The 21,796-nt window shown below is 39.5% G+C and overlaps 1 protein-coding gene across 27 annotated transcripts in view; it reads right to left on the reverse strand.

Annotated features, from left to right (window-relative positions):
• Window positions 1-21,796, reverse strand: part of CSGALNACT1 (chondroitin sulfate N-acetylgalactosaminyltransferase 1) — a 323,911-nt gene that overhangs the window by 208,599 nt on the left and 93,516 nt on the right. For 24 of the 27 annotated variants that reach the window (XM_072763356.1, XM_072763323.1, XM_072763320.1 and 21 more), the window contains one exon: window positions 5,490-5,585. The exons of the other annotated variants lie outside the window; for them this stretch is intronic. The gene's annotated coding sequence lies outside the window, so the exon portion shown is untranslated. The remainder of the gene's footprint in view (window positions 1-5,489; window positions 5,586-21,796) is intronic. 27 annotated transcript variants of the gene reach the window in all.

The following is a 21,796-nucleotide window of genomic DNA, read 5'->3' on the forward strand; positions in this document are numbered from 1 at the left end:
CTACCCTACAATCCAGTAATTGCACTACTGGGTATTTACTCCCAAAATACAAAGACACTAATTCAAAAGGATACATGCACCCCTACATTTATTGCAGCATTATATACAATAGTGAAATTATGGAAGCAATCGAAGTATCCAACAATAGATGAGTGGATAATGAAGATGTGGGATACACACACACACACACACACACACACACACACACACACACACATAATGGACTATTATTGAGCTATCAAAAAGGATGAAATCTTCCCATTTACAACAACATAGATGGATCTACAGGATATAATGCTAAGCAAAATAAGTCAGAGAAAGATAATACCATATGACATCATATGATTTCACTCATATGTGGAATTTAAGAAACAAAACAAATGAGTAAAGGAAAAGAAAGAGAGAGAGACAAACCAAGAAATAGACTCTGAACTCTAGAGAACACACTGATAGTTACCAGGGGGGAGGTGGATTGGGGGATGGGGGAAAGAGATGATGGGATTAAAGAATACATCTACCATGATGAGCAATGAGTAATGTGTAGAATTGCTGAATCAATATATCATATACCTGAAACTAATATAACACTGTAAGCTATACTGAAATTAAAATTTAAAACTTAATTTAAAAAAGGGATATGGGCTTTGAAAACAAATACACCTAAATACCTTGCTCTGCCATATTCCAGCTGTGTAACTTTAGACAAGTAACCTATCTTCTCTGGTCCTCAGTGTTATCATCTGTAAAATGGGGATATTTGTATAATAGACTGATGATAGCTATGATCACTGTATATCAACATCTGGTTTTCCTCTCCTTCCCTGCATGCAGAAGATGGTACTTCTCAGTACCCCTGCACAGTTGGATGGTGTCATGTGACCAGTTCTGACCAGTGAAATGTGAACAAATGTATGGCATAGGGCTTCCAGATCTGCACAATGAAAAGCCCATGCATGATAATGCAGCCCCACTCTTATCCAGCCTTGGCTTAAGATAAGAGAGTCATGCTGATATAGAAGCAGCCTGGATCACCACTACAGTGGACTTGGCTCCACTGAGTGAAAGGACTGAAACTGCAGGGTTGTGACCAAAGCATAATCTGCTATACCCTGACTAACACACTCTTTGTGCTTCTTGCTGTGATGACCACATAAAATAATAGAGGAAGCTCTCAATACAATGTCTTGTACAATCACCAATCAATCATTTTACCCAAGTCAGCTCCCATTACTATCACTGTAGAGTGGTTAAACATGAGAACTAGGATTGCAATCTCAAAACATTTAATTTATAGTCAATTTATTCCCTCAACAAATATTTACTGAGTATCTACAATGTGCAAGGCCCATGCTGGGAGCTGAATGTAAAGTGATGAACGGGATAGACACTAGGCTCTACAGCCCCAAGAAATAAATACACCTTTACAAATCTCCTAGAAACTCCTTTCTGAGGGAGTTTAGATACAATTCTTCCGGAATGTGTATGGATATATTCTAGTGACTTGGAAAGGAATGAAGTCCTGCCCTGGGAAGGATCCAAACTATTATAGCACACAGCTAGGAGACTCCCAAGACCCCAACTCAGCCCACACACAGGACTCACTGAACCATCCTGCCTGTTCATAAGAAGTCCAAGTGTTCAAGTCACCTGCTGGAAAGGACAGAGACACACACATGAAAGATCTCTGATGTTCATCAAGGATATTCTAATGAACAAATTGCTTATTAGCATTAAAATCTCACATTGCACCCTACAGCAATTGTCAGGTATCCAGCTCACTACATGAAATATGTGAGTGAGTGAGTGAGTGAGTGAGTGAGTGAGTGAGTGATATCGATCTAATGTTTTCAATTTTATTGTTTTCTCCTTTAAATCATACTTTTCATGAGCAGGAAATTTTCCCAAGACTCCTCAGAGTTCAATTTAGAATATTCTTGACTGGTCACTAAACTGCTGCTAAAGACATTCTCAATGTAATGGTTTTGAGTCCCTGATACAGTCATATTTCCATTTACTTGGGTAAAATGATTACATCTGGAAAATGTATAAACTTGGATTCAAAACTCAAAATCAGTACCCGCTCCATCAGAAAAACAACACTATTAATTCAAGGCAGATTCCTGTAGAATTTAACAGTGAGGCACTATACCATTTCTCAGTAGTCGATCTGTCACACTCAAATCTAATTTAAATTTCCAACAACTTCGCTTTAGAAGCTTTTCCATGAAATCTGGTCTTTGCCTGACTTGCCTGCTGTAAATTCTATTAACCAAACTCTGCAGGGCCTTACACTTGGAAAAAAAAACAAAAAGAGATTATGAAACCGCCAGCAAACACCTTCTATATTTCAGAAGGTAAACGCAGGAGCAGAAGACTTAAACTTTGGTTGTTTTCCTTTCAGAATAGCCAAAAGGCTAAATTCAAACTCTGAACAATCATATTTTCCAAGACACAGGAGAGAAGCTCTACTAAAACCTTATTAGAGTTTGGATCCATGGGTGAGACTCAGGCTGTTTGAACTTGAAACAAGGCCTCCCTTGGTCCTCCCTGCCCTTCTTACAGCAACAACAAAAGCATCTGGCACAGAGGCAGATTCATTTTTCTGGCTCATCTCTCCTAAGTCCCTTGGTCCTCGGCGTTTTCAGGTCTCCCAGGATATAAAACCTACCCTTCTTACCAGTAACAGTAAACTATAGACCCTGTCTGTCTCTTCCAATCATCTCTCTTCCCCATGTCTCCTCCCTAGATCTTAGGATATCCGAGCCTCTGCTCAGTTCCCTCCTCACCTGAGCTCACCTGAGCCTGCCAGACCCACACTCTGTGTCCAGTCCTGGAGGAGCCAGCTCTTTCCAGTCATAACAGATGGGAGTTAATGGGATTATAAAGTAGATCACATCAAATTAACAAGAGGCCTTTCTCTGGATAAGATATCTATGAAACAGCACCACTGGTGGGGTTAGAGCCTGGGGCAGATCCAGGGACACTGCTGGACACCCTCCTGTTTGTGCATGGGCAGCTGCTGACCTTGCCAGCCCTACTGTGGGGACAGGTCATTAAAACAAGATGTTGTCTCATGATTACATGATCCTTCAAAAAGAAATTTTTTTTTTTTTTAAGTTTCACAACACACACTCAAGGTACTTTTTAAAAAACATTTTGAAATGGTGGAAGAAACAGAACCTGTCGACATTCACTGACATCCACACATCAGATTACCTTAAATACATTAAACAAACATAAACCCTTCCAACAGTGTGCTGAAGAAGGAGCAAGTAAAGGGAAGCCATGACTCTCATAATTAACATGTGAACTCCAAATGCCTTCAGCTTGCTTGCCAGTGTTTTGCTGTGTGATGCCCCCAGCCAACCTTATCTATAAAGAGCCAGACAGTAAATATTTTCAGCTTTCTGTCTCATATTCTTCTTTGGTTCATTTTACAAGCCTTTCAAAGTGTAAAAAACCATTCTAGCTTGAGGGCATTCGCTGGCAGCCTTTTGCCACATTTAGCCATTTGCAGGCTATAGGTCACACGGTTCTGCCTTGGAACATTTTGGGGGCTCAAACAGGGACACCTCATGACCAACTCTAATCCAACAAAAACTAAGAAGCTTTTGTTTAAAAGGGAAGTACCTTTCTAGATAGGCACTAAAAGAGTTCGGTTCTGCCTAAATCATTTTGTTAGTTTTACACAATTCCAACAAAAACCCCAGAGCTATTTATATTTCCTTTTAGTTATTATTTTAATTCGTTTTTGCTTTAGGGTTGGAAGGGAGAGGTTAAGGGGAATAGAGGTCAAATAAAGAATTTGGCAAGATGATGCTACAATTTATTTTAAAAAATAAAAAGGTTAAAATAAATTCTATATAATTACAAAAAGGAGAATCACAACTTTTCAAATAATAAAACCTATTACAAAGCTACGGTAGTTAAGAGTATAATTCTAAGATAAATAAAAAACAGATTAATAAAACAAAAGAACATAGAAACAGACTCTCAGGTTATATAAAACATAAGCACATGATGAAGTTAATGACAAAACTCTGCAGTAATATAATGGCTTATTTAACAAAAATACTGCTGGGTCAACTGATTATCTATTGGGGGGAAATCAAGTTAGTTTTTCTATCTCAAAATATTATCCAAGCTAAATGCCAAATAAATTACAGAGTTGAAGTTGTAAAATTCCATTAGAAGAACTAGAAAAAAACATACAGTTAAATATATTTAACTTCCTTCTGTGTGAGAGAAGACCTTCTTTTTTAATCGAAGGGGAAAAGACTTTTTAAAATGGTGGCAGAAATCACATTCACACACAGAAGATATAACTGACAATTAAAAAATCAAAAATAGTAAATTAGTATAGCTTTACATCATAAATGATGTATTGTAAATTACATAGTAAATTAAAATGCTAAATAAAGATTAGTGAATTCAACACATGTAAACATCAAAAAAATTATAAAGATATAAGCACCAACAACTAATTAGGAAACTGTTTTCAACAAATAAAATGGAAAAAGGGTCAGTATCCTTAGTATATAAAGATCTCTTTTAAGTTGTAAAGAATATACCAGACTTCAATAGGAAAAGGATAGAGAGTTTTTTTTAAAGGAATAAAGAAGTTAATATGTAGATTTAAAAAAATGTTTAACTTTACTGATAATCAAAGAAATGTACATTGAAACAGCATCTTTAGCTTTTGCTTATCAAATTAGCTGTGCCAGCACTCAGTGCCTCCTGGGGGCAATGAGTCCTAGGCTCCCACCCACTGTTGGCGCGAGTGGAAATGCACTCTGGTAAATAACTTGGCAAGTGTTATTTATCAAGCAACTTTAAAGTGGCCATATTTTTTGACCTATTAATTTCACTTCAAGGAATCAATCTAAATGAAATGATCATAAATCTGGACAAATATAGATGCACTAAAGCATAGCAGGAAACATTATTCATAAAACAGGAAAGGATTTAAATGCCTAACACTAGGGAATGGTTAGTAACTTATGGCATATACATACTATGAAATATTATATAGCCATTAAAATTATGCTCATGGAGAGTTTTTAATGATGGGGAATTTATTATCTGCATTAATTGGGAAAGAATGCAAAATTGTGTATGTATGTATTAGGAGTTCAGCTGTGATAAAATGCACACACATGCACACACGTGCACAGATTAAAAAAGAAATATGCTCAAATGTTCAATAGTGGTTATCATTAGAAAGTAGGATTATAGTGGGATTTTCCACAATTAATATATATTATTTCCTAATCAGAAAAAAACACACTTTAAAGATTGACCTTGACCTCAAAAAAGAAACCAAAAAAAAAGAGAGACAATAAGAAAGGAAATGTTGATGCTCATCAAGCCAAAACCTACTTTAAACCAGAATTACAGGATTGATCATGACCCCATGCATCTAATATAAGAGTTGGTATTGCAGATTAAAAATCATTAAAAGTACTTCACGAAACTGAGACATGTCCTACCTGTATCAAGTCTTATTCCCAAGTGCAGTCAGGCCAATGTCAATCATGCTTCTTTATGAAAATCAGCAGGGCGCTCTGTTCCGGCAAGACACAGGTCTAACAGTAAAAGAACCAGCATCAATAAAAGTTAAGGGGAAAATCCCTGTAAGCAGCAAAGTTTAATTCACTAAATTAAAAATGATCAATAACCTTGATTTTTACACTATTAGCTTGTCAGAGCAACACATTATAATTAATGTAGGCCTGCTCTCATGGCAACAGGAAGCAGGAAAACAGGATTCACCAGCTACTGGATTCTAATACAATGAACAAAGGAAACAATGTACTGGGAGTATTCATGAATTAAACAGGGAGAAATGAAGAACTCTCAGGAGCATGATGCAACAGTATTAAGATACAACAGTAGGGAATCCCCGAAACACCCTCTAATGCGGATAAGAAGGATCTCATCCCAGTGCAGATAACAAAAGGTGTAGAAAGTACTCAGGTAACAAGTTTGTTCTGGCAGAGAATGAGATGCTGTGGTGGAGACAAGGTGGACTGTGAAGTCCCACAGACAGGCCAGGATCCTAGGTGCATCCTTTTACAGACTGCGCTCTCCCGCAAGAGTCTCAACCTCTCAAAGCACCAGCTTCCTTATCTGTCAGACACAGATAGTTATTAATCTTGCAGGGTGGTGTAAGGTTTGAGACACCTGATTCAAAGCCCAGGCTGCTGAACAATGAATGGAACCCGCTATTCTCCCGGTGAAGGACCAGGGGCACAGGGGCCAGCCACATGGCCCCGATGCTGCGGACAACTTGCAGGCAGTGGGGGAAGCCCTGCTCAATGCTGGCAGGGGGGCAGAGCCAGGGAGGAAAGGAATGACTGACAGTAGTTCCCAGTGATTGTAGGAGCCCAGACCTTGACAGCCCCTGAAAGTTCTCCCGGGCTAGAAGTTCTCCTAGCCTAGGCTCTGCCCCACTAAACCCCAACCCAGATTCCTTCAAGAACCTGGAACAGAACTGGGGCAAAAGGGTGGAAATACAGCAACAAAATAAGCCCCTGAGAGGAAACAAAATAACCACAGAAGGGGACAAAATGCATGTTATAGAAAATACAGTAAGCCTTATAACTAAAAGAAAAATAACAAGAAATAAAAATAAGAGCAAAAAATCAACAAATCTAGAATAAGTCTATTGAGTAGCACTTTAAATGAGACATCAAACAGGAAAAGGGAAGAAAACTGGCAATGATAGGAAGAATTAAGACAAAAATCAGTATTACTCAGAAGAAAGACAAGAGAAAAATACTAGAAATACAAGGTAAGTATGTGTAAAAGAAGAACACCGCCTGGTATGCCTCAGGATCCTAAGAAAATTAAGACAATGACCTTGCTGATTGAGAGAAAGTGAGATAGAGAATGTGCCTGCAAAGCTCCCGTCTTCACCAGAGGCGGAGGAAGGATCCTGGGCACTACTGCTGATCGCTGAATGACTAAGGGGCAAGTCTGACAACCTGTCAGTATATTAAGCCTTAGTTTTCAGGGAAGTAATAAAGGTAATTTGAGGAAATAATTCAAAGTCATTAGCAACATCAAAATCGATCATAATTACATTACAGGTAGTTGAATGAGGAGTAATAATGAGACCTTATTTAGAAAAAAACAACTGTGTCCAGACAAATGTGATGGCTTCTTGCAGTGGAACAGGCACTTGTATTATTAGCTGGCAGGACAGCATTGCTGACCGGGCGGGAAAGCCCCATCTTCAGTGTGAGAACGACCTGGGTGTCACTCTCAGGGCTGTTCCCTTAGCAGTTGGCACATGCTAGTTAATCCCTCTAAGTCTTCATTTTCATCTCCCTCATTGATGTTTGGGACAATTAACAATTAACTAACAAAAAGACCCAGCATGAAGTAATAGCCACATAACTGGTACCTATTTTGAAACTTAAGGGTATCCATTGTGTTGAGCTGGGTTTTAAAGAGGGGTGGTGGTGGTGGTGGTTATGATTCCTTGGTGTCAAGATCCTGTCAAGTGGCTAACAAAGAATGACAGCCATGTTGATAAATTGCTCAGAGAATATAGGCCCATAGCCTTCATCCTAACAACTAGGTTAAGTGTCTAAGTGATTCAGTTTACCTCCGAGCATCTGTGAGCCCCGCCTGTCTACTGGTCCCTGAAAAAAGAGCAAGTCTCCTGTGGTCCCCATGCTGCCCCCCACGGGCACCTCACAAACCACCAGCCAAACTCAGGCATCACAGGCGGCCCTGAGAAGCATCTCCTTAGGGTCTGTCAGCTGCGAGGGTGTTCCTTCCAGTTTGGAAAAGGTCAGCTGAGAGCCTGCTGCTTGTCACTGTGACCTGGTGCCACATTCAACACCCCTGACATCCAACAAGTATTTCCTGATTGATGCCCATGGCTAAAAACAGCCATGTATTTACATGCCTCTTGGAATGTAAAGTTATCTTGATTTCCCTTTCAGTTCCTCCGCTCATCTGAATATTCAAAATGAGCCAAGCAATCATCTGCTAAATGTATTAAAAATGTATATTTTGGTGCTAATCTTAATTCTCACCACAGACTAGAGTTGTGTTTCAGAGGAGCAGTGTATTATAAATTCCATAAAACTCAATGGGTGAATCATTTAGAAAATGTAAAATAAATAAGAAGGGGTCCACAAATAACTTGGGTCACTCAAAAATTAAGCTAAGGTCACACGTTCCAAGATACTATATTCTGGTCTTATTTACTTCAGAGATTACATTAATTTTTTTACATACTTAAAAGAAACTGTTTCGCCTACATTCTAAGGAAAAGCTGTAGGTTTAGATAGGTTGGCAGCAAGAATTTGTATGATGATATGCGTGAGTAGAAGAAAGAAGTGCTCTACATTGTGCCGATCTCAGGACAATGCAGCGAACTAAGATCCTTGAAGGAGCATCTAGAGGCCAGGTCCTGCTGCTCAGGGGAGTTTTCCAAACTCTTTGTTTCAGTATCTCAAGAATACTTTAGAAGTTAGATATAATGACAGTTTGTGGCATATCATACAGTTCCTCTTTAAAAATAGCTCACTATCCTATTTTGTTGCTCCCTAAAACCCTTAAGTGCAAAGCTTTATCTTCCTATTCCTACCCACCAAACTATTCCAAAGAATCCAGCAATCTTAATCAAATTTCCAAATATGTATGGACATTTTTATTAGGTATTCATGAGAAAAACTGTATTTTTAAAAATCACAGTTAAAATCTGTCATAATAAGTTTGAGAGTGCCTTTGTTGGCACATGTATATCATTCTATGGAGGGCAATAAGTCAACATCTAACAAAATTAAAGCCTATACTTTGACCATTTCTAGATTCCATTTCTAAAATTTACCCTACAGACACACTATAACATGTACACATGCCATTTCGCCAATGCTTTTCATAACATCATAAGAATGGAAACAATTTAGGGGCACCTGGGTGGTGCAGTTGGTTAAACTTCCAATTCTTGATTTCAGCTCAGGTCATGATCTCAGGGTTGTGGAATCGACCCCATGTGGGACTCTGTGTTGGGCATGAAGTCTACTTAAGATTCTCTCTCTATCCCTCTATTCCCCTCACACTCACACATGTGCACACTCTCTCTCTCTTTCTAAAAAAAATAATAATAATACTAAAAAAGAATGAGACAGTTGTATACATAATAAAATGAACCAATCTCCACAGAGTTAAATGAAAATCCCACATTGTTAGGTTAAAAAAAATGGAAAAGCACAGGGTGCCTGGGTGACTCAGCTGGTTAAGTGTCTAACTCTTGATCTCAGCTTAGGTCTTGATCTCAGGGTTGTAGAAGAAAAAGAAAATAGTCACACACACACACAAAAGAAATAGCAAGGTGTGGAAATATTTAGGGTATGTAACTACTATGTGTAGAAATGATAAAACCATAATGAAATGCTCACATATATTAATAGTTAATATTTGTTGAGTGTATTCTGCACTCCATTTACATGAATTATCTCTTTAGTTCTTTTCAGTAATTCTAAAAGGTAATTATTATACCCTTTCACAGATAAGGAAACTGAGGCACAGCAAGATTAAGAAACTTGTCCAAGATGACAAAGCTAGTAGCCAAGGTTCAAACTCTGTCTGGCCTCATTGTTCACCCTCTTGGCCACAACTACATTGAACTTCTCAGTCCATATACTGTGGAAGTTTTCATAAGGACCTGGGATGAAGAGCTGCTCCCACAGAGAGAATCGCCTGGCTAGGGCAGTGAGGATGGAAAGGAGATTCACTTTTTACTGAATCTTTTAAATTCAATACATGTGTATGACCTGTCCAAAAAAAAAAAAAAGATTGTATTATTTTTTGACTCTGCCTGCTTGGATTAATTGGCACAAAGAACGATATGAATTAGTGTTTTGAATGAATTATGTATTTTTAAAGAAATGTGGGTGTTTTTTCTTTAAGATTTTTTTTTCTTAATTCAAGAGAGACACAGAGAGAGAGAAGCAGAGACACAGGCAGAGGGAGAAGCAGGCTCCATGCAGGGAGCCCAATGTGAGACTCAATCCTGGGACTCCAGGACCATGCCCTGGGCCGAAGGCAGGCACCAAACCGCTGAGCCATCCAGGGATCCCCAAGAAATGTGGTTTTATTATTTACTTGTTCCTATATTTAGTTAGTCCCTTACTTTTCTCAAGGACTTAAAAATATGGGAACTACAACTTCATCCAGTACAGAATTCAAATTGTGTACAAGCAATTTCCAAGGTAACCAAAGGGGGACGATAAAATATACAAATCAGAAAGAATAGCATTAAGCCCAATGCTACAGGTGAGGGAGAGGTAAGTTGTTCACCTACTACAGAGTAGCCCAGAAGACTCCTGTCAAGGATAGAGAAGTTTTAGATTTTGTTATTTCTAAAAAAAAAAAAAACAGAGAAAATAAGTACATGCCAGATAGTAGAAAGAAAAAAGCATACCTTATCTGTCTCTTAATCATGATCTTCTCCAACAATAACAGAGAAAAACAGCAAAACTTTTCTGATAGGGAAAACTTCCATCATAAAATATAAAACACACCATCATAACATATGAAAGTTATAAAAAGGGATCCCTGGGTGGCTCAGCGGTTCAGCGCCTGCCTTCAGCCCAGGGTGTGATCCTGGAGACCCAGGATTGAGTCCCACATCGGGCTCCCTGCATGGAGCCTGCTTCTCCCTCTGCCTGTGTCTCTGCCTCTTTCTCTGTGTCTCTCATGAATAAATAAATAAAATCCTTAAAAAAAAAAAAGTTATAAAAGGTCTGTGAGATAGGGCCCTGTGTTTCATGTGTTTACCAGTTCAACAGTCCAAAGCAGTGCTTCTCAAATTTTAAAGTGTAAGTGCATCTCAGCAATCTTATTAAAATGCAGATTCTGATTTAGGAAGTCTGAGTGGGACCCAAGACTATGCATTTCTAAGGAGCTCCCAAGTGATGCCTAAGCAGCTGGTGGGCAGACCACATTTTAAGTAGCAAAGTGCTAAACAGTATGTGTAAGTAAATGCAACTATAATCTGATACCCTGTAGAAGTAAATTGCAACTATTAAAATCTTAGCCCCTACAGAAACATTTGAAAATTCAGCAAGAAATTAATTTGAGTGGATTTTGTATATTCTCTTAAAAATTGAACAGAATGACAAAAAGGGGAAAACGTAACTATAAATGCACTGCTTTCAAACTTGGTCAATAATTCAAAGTGGATTTCAAAAGATTCAGGAAGGGATTTGGTTTCAAGAGAGTTGAAAAGGGCTAGTAATTAGCACACCATTTTATGTATAAGTGAGCAATTTTGAAGCACCTAAATTTTTTTCAACCTAATCAGAATTCATCTGATAAGCACCAATAGAACTCTCAGCAACTGTAGAACTCAGGGTGCTGATAACATGGTCAATACAGACCCTGTCCTCCGGGAGGTTAGAGGCAGAGACACTACTTGAACCCCTGGCACCAAAGTAGGGGCATCCCCTCTGACAGGACACAGACTACACTCAAAGATGGGTGAGCACAGGAGGGAAATAATGAAACAAAACCACAGGGATAAGGAATACATGGGGTTTGGGGAATGATGTCAGAGAAGATGATGATCTTGGCCTCTCAGAAAAGGTGAAGAAAAGCAATCCAAGTAATGCAGATTAAACCAACACATCCAAGGTCAGGGAAAGATCTGGGCTGTCTCTAGCACCTACCTCCTTAGGAAGCACTGAGACACAGTTGAATTTCTAGGGTGGAGCCAGGATAGGTCTAAATTTGATCTAATTTACAATCGCAACTGTTGAAAGTTCCTGAGAAAGAGAAGTTACCAGATAATTCTAAGAGTGTGCAGTGAGCATCAGGAGAATGTCAAGTAACACAAAGAAAAAGTGGCCTCAGACATGGATGGGGGAGAGAGGGATCCTCTAAAGTCAATATTCTCTCTAGGCCTCAGTTTAATCAGTGTATAGAGGTCAGCAAACTGTCTGAAAAGGGCCAATGACATTTTAGGGTTGGCTGTTATTGTGGAAAAGCATAGGCAATATGCAAATGAATGAACTGGAGCATGGCCATGTTTCAATAAAACTTTGTTTTACAGAACAGGCAGCAGGCAGGGTCGTTTGCCAATGCCCCCAGACTGTAAAACGGGAGTAGTGATAATTTTCCTAATGTTAAATATTTTTGGATCAAGATGAAGAAGGGGGCATTGATATAACTTAGGTGTGGCACTGCATATTCATTGTTCGTTGATTATATTCATTGACTATATGGGCATCTAGAAACATCTGCATCCCACTCATACCACCATCCCTCCTGATTCACCAGTTGACATATCTCCTCCCATCCATCTGCTCTGGGACCTCACTCCTTAATTATCCTCCTCTCTAGTTTCTTCAACCTCCCTCTCCCCATTGCTTTGCTCCATTAGCATACAAACATCACAAATCTATCCTGCCTCCCCCCCAAAAAAATAATAACCACCACCCCCTTGACAGATCCTTGTGTTTTTACCCCTCTATTCAAAGTCAACTTCAGGAAACAGCGCTCTGTTCCAGCTTTCCCCACTTCTCATCTCTTCCACTTAAAATCCCTCTGCCAACTGGATTTTGACCCCACTACTCTTCTGTAATAGTCTTTGTCAAAACCAATCGGCACTTGTTGTTAACTTACTCGACCCCTCTTTAGTAATGGAAACTGCTGACAGTCATCCCTGCCTCCAAACTCTCTCCCCACTTGGCCTACCAGATGACACCAGCTTCAATTGCCTGCAACCTCTCCGCCTTCCAGACTTCTTCACAGGCTACTCTTCTTCTCTCAAATGTTTTCATTCATTGAGTTTCTGATTTGAACCTCCTCTTTGTATATGAAATAATTTATGAAATATCAAAAGCCAAAAACTTCTGATTTTAATTAAAGCCATGGAAGTACATCACGAAGTGATGAAATGGAACCCATTCCCTTCTCTTCAGACCTACCCTACCTTCCCAGACTTACTGTCCCTCTCAGTGGATCAAGCATCCACTTCATGACCCAAAGCAGATACTTCTGTTCTCTACTTCTCTTCACCTTCAACACACATCTCCAGTTGATAGTCATCTCCTGTCAGTTCCAATTTTCTCAGAGTTCTCACATCTTGCCTAATGAGTCAATGAATACTTCTCGGTGTTACTATGGCCTGCACTCTCAGCAGTGCTGACACTGTTGACTATACCCTCAGATAGCAACTCTGTCTTCTCTGATCTTAGAGGTCCCACTCCTGCCTCTTTGAGCACCTGCTCCCACTCCCTGGAAACTCCTTCTTTATGACTTATTATGTGCCTCACGGACTTGCCCTTGCTTCTGGTCCAACCCCATGACTTTAAATCTCTCCTATCTATATGCCTTCAGGACCATGTTAGAATCTTGAGCCCTACATTTGTCTGGAGCATCAGAACCTTCTATCCAACAACCCATTCACAACTCTATTTGGTTATCAGGAAGTACACAATAGTGGCTATAGCTTTTGACTACTTGGCATGCCTCCACACCCCCTTCCCCTGTAATGGCACTCCTCTTTCTTGTGAAGAAGCCATGCCAGGTGGCTGAAACCTCCATATCCTACCATAGTCAGGGGCCTCAAGCCCAGCTGATCAGAGCCCTGCACCTCTCCCAGAGTGCCAGTGCAAGGGAAGTGCCTTGTTCAATAATCACTGCAAAAACATCTCCTGACTACTTTAGAGTGCTTTAGGACCTCCACGCTAGGGCATAAACATTAGTCATTAAGTCAATAATAGTCACGGAACATAATATTTTCCAGATGTTTCTCCAAATACCAAATAAACAACAGGAATTAGAAGGCTCAATCATTTTCCTATAAGGTCATATCCTGTTAATATCATAATGAGCTTTAAATTTTAAAGGGGAGGAAAAAGAGTTTACACATGCTTAGTGCTTAACATTTAAAATCTGACCAAATCATACTATGAAGCTAAATCTATGAATATTTGATACACTGGAAAGAAAGGTGAACCCATATTCAAATCACAGCAGTCTCACCCCTCAATGGTTGAGTGACCAGGACAAGCTATTTTGTCCCAGTTCCTCCAATCTTGTGAGATCTTAAAGATTTAGATCAGATCATTTATAAAAAGTCCCAAGTACAAATTAAATTTTTCAGAAGTATCAGGTAAAGAAAACTTGAGATTTTTAAAGAAAGCATTCTTTCCTGTTCTACTAAAAAATAATTTTTAAAAGCTCCTAAAATCACCTGATAATGGAAAAGAATTGGGAAGGAAGAAAATCTGTAACATGCACTCACTTACTTAACAAAATGAGTAAAATATATTGAGCAATAGCCAAATAAACAATAGAGCAACAATTTCCGTAGAACAATATAGCATAATCTCCTTTTGAAAAAAACAAAGATTGGTAGAAATCATTTTCTTGGAATGATACAAAGACTTTCTTACTTAACAGACATCTCTGACTCTATTATGAGCAGACACAAGTTTTGCCAAACCATTCTAAACTTAGACACTGAAGCAATGCAAAAAACTCTAAGCATAACATAGTTCACCATCACCCAGAGAAGACTTTTACCCACTTTGACAGCCCTTCTGAACTATACACTTGGGATTTAGCAAATCTTTATGAACCATCCAACTTGCTAACCTTTTGTAATTCTTTATTTAGTAGGTTCACATCCTGTTATTCAATTAAATTCTTTCCTTTAATTAATTATTTAACAAAAATATTCCACCTACCTGCTCAAGACCTTCTACTGAGTGCTATAGAAGACAGAAATTTGAATAAAACATGCAACTCTCATTCTTGTAATGGAGATAAGATTTAAGAAAAATAACAAAAAGTAGTAAATTTGTGATAAATGCACCACCACTACTATGGTAATTCAGAAGAGGGGCTGCCATTTTGCATTAGAATGTGGAAATTAGGGATGTGTTCTCAGAGAAGGGGTTATTTGAGTGAGGCACTGAGGCTTGGGCAGGATTTGATTGGTCAGAATGGGACAGAGGGTACATTTCATGAAGTGAGAGCAACTTGTGTTTCACATAATCCCTGGGATACCACTCACTTCACAGTCATGTTTTATTTTAAAGTTATTATGAAAATGTTCTGACTGACAGCAATAAAGTGTCTTGAGAAAAGAATGCTTTTTTTTTTTTTTCCTAATTTCCACAGATAACTCCCAGGGACTTCAAGAAAAGATGACTGTCTCAAATAACATGTCCCTTATGGATGTGGAAAGGAGGGGGAAAATCTCCCCTAAAATTCTGCCATCAAAATCTAGCCTTCACACAGGATGTCCAGTCCAAACTCACAGTGCTTGGGTGGCCTGGAAAACCTCAAGCCAAAAATATGTTTTAAGGTGGTTGGTAGTATCACCAAGAAATCTGGCAGCACCAAACATAAATTTTCTAGAGGAAATCACCTTCCACCTAGGCCTCCAAACAGCCCCATGGTTAAATATTCAAAAAACTGAATTAACACTTTAAAGTCACAAATATGCAGGAGCAAGAACTAGCAGAAACCACAAAAAGCTGAATCAGCCAAGATTTCAGGTATTAAATTGTCAAACACAAAACATTAAACAATCACATTTAAAGAAATAAAAATAGCAATTGAAAAAATTCATATGAAACAAGAAATGATTACAATGAGCAGATTTCTGGGGCACCTGGGTGGGTCAGTGGTTGAGCATCTGTCTTTGGCTCAGGGCATGATCCAGGGTCCTGGGATCAAGTCCCACATCGAGCTCCCTGCATGGAGCCTGCTTCTCCCTCTGCCTTTGTTTCTGCCTCTTTCTCTGTGTCTCTCATGATTAAATAAATAAAATATTTTTTAAAATAAGTGCATTTTTAATTGATTAAGCATAACTTATAAATAAATGTGTATAAGATACATGATATTTAAAACACAAAGGATATATTTGTTAGCCAGCTAGAAACTGATGAACATTTGTGAACTTGAAGATAAAGCTGAAGAAATTATTGAAATAAAGAATAGAAAGACAGACATGGAATATTTAATAAGAGGTTAAAAAGACATGAGGCTGTTAAATATGTTTAACAGATCCAGTTGCATTTCCATGAGAAAAGAAAGAGAATGGATCACAGACAGCATATAAAGAGATAATGTCTGGGAATTTTCTAGAATTGATGGAAGACACCAATCCAAAAACACAGAAGATCCAACAAATCCAGAGCAGATTCATTAAAAGACCTCCACACTTAATACATCCTAGAGATGCTACAGAATACCAAAGACAAGGAGATCATAAAAGCAGCCAGAATGAAGAGGCAGATTATCTTCAAAGGAACAATAAGCAACCAATTTCTCAAGAGCTACAATGTAAGCCAAAAATCAGGGGAATGATACTTTCAGTGTGATAAGAGAAAATAAATGTCAATCTAGCACCAGCATAGGCCAAAGAAACATTTTAAGAATGAGGATGAAATAAATATATTGTGGAAGAACATTCTAGGAAACAGCAAGTATGAGGTACAAAGGTCTGGAGATGGGCACATGCTAGCAATGTTTGTGACAAGGAAAGAGTAAATGAAGAGTGCCAGGAGGTGAGGACAGAAGGGTGCCCTGGGGTAGACTGTACGCACCTTTAAAGGTAACTTTAATGACTTGAATCTCTCCACTGGAAATTTTCCAGTGGTGGATCCAATAAGCCACACTGGCTGAGCCCAACATTGTTGAGCATCCAGTTACTGGTGAGATGTCCAGACACACAGAAGAGTCAGGAAACAGTTTTCTGATCTAATTAGCTGATCTTTAAGACTCCTTTCAATTTTGAAATCTTATCCAGGCAGAATAATGACAGAAGAATTATGGTTAATTATTATTCAACCAATCCATTCTTTATTAATATAGGTTTTAGAACCATAACTAACACAAAAAAAAAGTCAAGGAAGGAATTCCAAAACCCAGGCAGGATCCATGCTCCACTGGATTTTCATCAGTAGTGGCATTTAGTAAGTTTTAACTCCTTTAAGGGAATTTGAAGGATGAAAAGTAATACCTAGTATTTACTTTCTAATCTGAAAACTTTGTGTTGAATAGGTCCTTGGAGTACGATATTCAAAAGCCAGTTACTCGATGGCCAGTTACATTTGTTGAAGTTGTGAATACCTAGCTTCATAAATGGTTTTTCTATTAACCTAAGTAGTGAAATCACTTGCTCAAGTCTCACTGAAAAAGCAAAGGTATTTTTAAAAATCAACCTACACGTCTTTGTCATGTACATGTCCTGCAGGATAGCTTTTGCATTTTAATGTCCAGTGTACTTTTGGGGAAATGTATGTATTCTGGGCAAATTTAACAAAGTATCTCCCAGAAGAAGAGTGTATTTCTTTGCCCATTGTCTTAAATTCATACAGAACTCTATAACCCAGTCCCAATTTGCCCCTATCTCCCATTGTTTTCCATCTGTAACTCTCAACCCTAAGCAACTCCTTCTTTATCTCAACTATATCACAATCCTTTACTAGGGCTCTGCCCCCATCCTAGATGTTTTTCACAACTTCTTTGCATCAACTCACAGCATTAATTCTCATCGCCAATTCAAAACATCCACAGAACCTTTTGCAAGTAATTATCTGTTTCTAACAAAACTGAATGTTCCTTGGGAGTTGACAATTAGGCATGTGAATCCCCCAGAACTTGTACTTGTGTACTGGCTCTAAAAATATTTTAGTTCAATTTTCTCAGACCTTATAAATTATCATGAAAGTTTTTCATCACAATCAGATACCAGGTTAAATTCTCATTTTCTTTTTTACATAAGAGTACAGAATGCACACCCTGTTAATCTCTGCCTAGATTGTTGGCTCAAGACTGGCTGATCACCGAACCTTGCTTAGCATGTTGCCTAGACCATTATCTACCCAGACCCTCCAGCAAGGCCCCAGCATAGGGGACAAAGCCATGCTTACTGCCAACCACCAAGTGGCCTGAAGAGACAGCAGTAAATAATGGCAGAAACAATAATGGCTCACATGTATTGAGTGCTTATCATATGTTGTACTCTGCTCTAGGTGCTTCCCAGGTAGTAATTCATGTAATACTCTCACAACTATAGGCAGGTGCTATTATTGTCTCTGGCTTACAGATGGAGAAGCTGGGGTGCAGATGAATTAACTGATTTTCTCAGTTGCAAGCTGAGATGTGGCCAGGTCTTGATTTAAACTTGGTCAATCTGTTGGGCTCTGGAGATTATACTCTTAGCCACAATTTCACATACACACCTATAAAGGGCATACCATACAATTTCACATACACACCTATAAAGGGCATACCATACTATCCATACATTCTATCAAGGGGTCAGAGGAAATAAAAATGTCTTCTCAAAAAGAGAAGGAAGCAGGGAGAGACAGAGGGGGAGACATGAGAGCATGCAATAGGTTCAAACATGCAGTCTTGGAGCCAGACTCCTTTAGCTACATGACCTCAGGCAAATTACTTAATCTCTCTAAGCCTCAATTTCCTCATCTGTAAATTGGGGATAATTATATGTTCTATCACTGCTAATGAGTGGCAGAAGTAAGAATCAACCCCATAATCTTTTCATAACACTATGGTGCCACATCCTCCCGAGGATTATAATCTTTTGAAATTGTGGGGTTTACCAGTGCTTCCATGCTGCCAGCTGGTTTGGAGGCAACTGTGCCTCTACCTAAAATCTCCTGGTGACATTACATCTAAAAAGTCTGGGGTTCCTAGTCAATCAGTGTGCCATCACACAAGACACACCAGATAGCAAAGAAAGGCCATCCTCTTCCTCACAAATGGCTCCATTTAGCTCAAGGCGGGTGCTCAGAGCCTATCTATAGGTAACCCCCTCTATCAAAGGTAAGCATCACCAGCATCTGAAAGCACCAGAGTCTCCTGACCAGAACACCCACTCCTTTCTCCACACAAAATAAGATTCTTAAATAGGGTGAGCATCCACAAAATCTCAGAGTGAATTCATTCTATTGGCTTAGGACCTTTTTGCTCCTTCCACCCAGGAGCTGTAGTGCTCAGAGCTTCATTCCATCAGCCCTGCAAGGGGCCTGGAAACCGGGCACAGGCTCTGCTCAGAGCATGTGAAGATGAGTCACCGACTGGGAAGTGGCTCATGCTATCACCACCCAGCACAGTTCCTTGGTGGAATGCTGCAAAGTCTTGCATACTCACTGTACAGCACCAAGCAAAGCGGATTATAAAATGAAGGTAAAAAATAAAAATGAAAGACCGTCTAGAATCTAAGGAATGCACCAAGCCAGCAGTGTCTGTGTGGGGGTTCTGGTAACATGGCTCACACCTTCTGTTGAGACTTTTCAAATGCCCTGGAATACAGTACTATTATTACTATATAGATTTTTTTTTTTAGGTAACACAGGAAACATGTAGCCTGGATTAGAAGAGACGTAGGATCTTCATCCCTGATCTATTCCATGGTCATCTGCATTATGCTTCTATAAAAATAATTGAACAGATAGCTAGAATATTATTATTATGGAAGGATATGGTCCTCTTTTTTCATGAACCCTAGAGGTCATGTGTATTTCAACTTCTTTTTTTATTTTATTTTATTTATTTATGATAGTCACAGAGAGAGAGAGAGAGAGAGGCAGAGACACAGGCGGAGGAAGAAGCAGGCTCCATGCACCAGGAGCCTGATGTGGGATTCGATCCGGGGTCTCCAGGATCGCGCCCTGGGCCAAAGGCAGGCGCCAAACTGCTGCGCCACCCAGGGATCCCTGTATTTCAACTTCTAATAGGAGTCCTGTGGAGTCATGGATATGTCCTGCCTTTCCACCTCCTCAGTATGAAATTTCATGTGTGAATAGTGTCTCTTCTAATGAAACTTAAAGTTACTTTGACTAAAGAGTGTCCTTTTACCCTAAAATTTCAAGATTTGGTGAATAAGCCCATATTCCTTATCAACCATTCCCAGTCTTCACTATTTCAGGATTAAGAGGTTAGATATTTTTAGCATCTCCCTTCCAGTAGCAACTCCTTTGTTTTTGTTTTTGTTTTTTTAATTTTTTAAAAATCTTTTATTTATTCATTGGAGACAGATACTGAGAGACAGAACATGAGCATGGGGGGAGTGGCAGGGGGAAAGGGAGAAGCAGACTCCCCATTGAGCAGGGAGCCCAATGTGGGGCTCAATTCCAGGACCCTGGGATCATGACTTGAGCAGAAGGCAGACACTAAACCATCTGGGCCACCCAGGTGCCCCAGCAACTCCTTTTCTACTATAATTTAAAGTTGTCTCTCTCTGAATTTCCACCAGCTCCTGCTTTTCTTTTTTAAAAAAAATTTATTTATTTATTTATTCATGAGAGACACACACACAGAGAGAAAGAGAAAGGCAGAGACATAGGTAGAGAGAAGCAGGCTCCTCGCAGGTAGCCCAATGTGGGACTCGATCCTAGGACTCCAGGGTCATATCCTGAACCGAAGGCAGACACTCAACCACTGAGCCACCCAGGTGCCCCACTCCTGCTCTTTATTGAAATTCAGTAAGTAAAACAACTGCAACATAAACTTATGTTCCCAACACTGTCATTAATTTTTTTAAAGATTTTATTTATTTATTCATGACAGACACAGAGAAAGAGGCAGAGACACAGGCAGAGGGAGAAGCAGGCTCCATGCAGGGAGTCCGATGTGGGGCTCTATCCCAGGTCTCCAGGATCACACCCTGGGCGGAAGGCGGCACTAACCCGCTGAGCCACCTGGGCTGCCCAACACCGTCATTAATTTAAAAAATCAAAGTTAAATAGTAAGGTGATGTTTTAGTTAAAAAGGTTTGCATCATCCAATAATTGTATGCAATCGGAACAGTTAACAACTGTGCATTACTTGTAAACAGCATTTCCTCTTCATGGGAAAGCCTCTATTATTCTATCATTTCCTCTTTCCTGATAGGAAATCTTTAAGTCCTGAGGAGAAACATAGCAGTGGGCCTACACACAGAAAATACTCTGCTAGCTGGATGCTGAGGCATCTGCAGTAAACATCAGAAGGAGATGATATTTGTTCTTTTTCACTCCTTTGGTCACAGTGGCCAACACTGGTTAATACTCTCATTTGGCTCTGTCACTGCCAGCCACCATGAGTCATGGGGAGAAGGCAGGACCATCTGAGGTGGCATTAACAGAGCGGCCACCCTCTCCCACACCCAGCCTCCCGGAGCCTTCAGCCACTCTGCCTCCAGCTCTCCACCCACAGACGCCCCTGAAGGCAGAAACCCAGGCCCGGGCTGCCTCAAGAGTCAAACGCATCTGTAAGGACAAAAGGGGAGGGTGACTTAGTGCAACACATGCCTGGAATAGGACACAGTGTAGGACGCACTCTCTCTGTGTATCTATTATGTATCTCATCCATTGTGGTCACTCTGCCTTGGCAATGCCACCAATCTCCCAAAAGCTGGGAAAACTTTTCCCTGGAACGACATCAATGTATTGAAAGACAACCACAGTCTTGAAGATGGATTTGTCCATCTTCCATGGTTTAGGGTCAGGCCTGCACTTCTATTTGTTGTTTTTTTTTAATCTCCTACCATCGTTTACAGCTAAATACTACGAAAACCTTATGTTTTCTTCGGATCATTATTTTTCTTTTTTCTTTCTTTCTTTTTTTCTTTTCTTTTCTTTCTTTCTTTTTATTTTTTGTGAGCAAAGCAATAGAAGTTTATTAAACCAAGATACAGAGAAAGCTCTCCGAAGTGAGAGGGGTCCTTACAGGGTTGCCCTATTTTTCTTTTAAACCTCTCCCCCAGCCCCAGAAAATCTAAATGCAAAACATAGTGGGAATCACT

The sequence above is a fragment of the Vulpes vulpes genome, chromosome 7 (assembly GCF_048418805.1).
Source record: "Vulpes vulpes isolate BD-2025 chromosome 7, VulVul3, whole genome shotgun sequence".
NCBI classification, from domain to species: Eukaryota; Metazoa; Chordata; class Mammalia; order Carnivora; family Canidae; genus Vulpes; species Vulpes vulpes.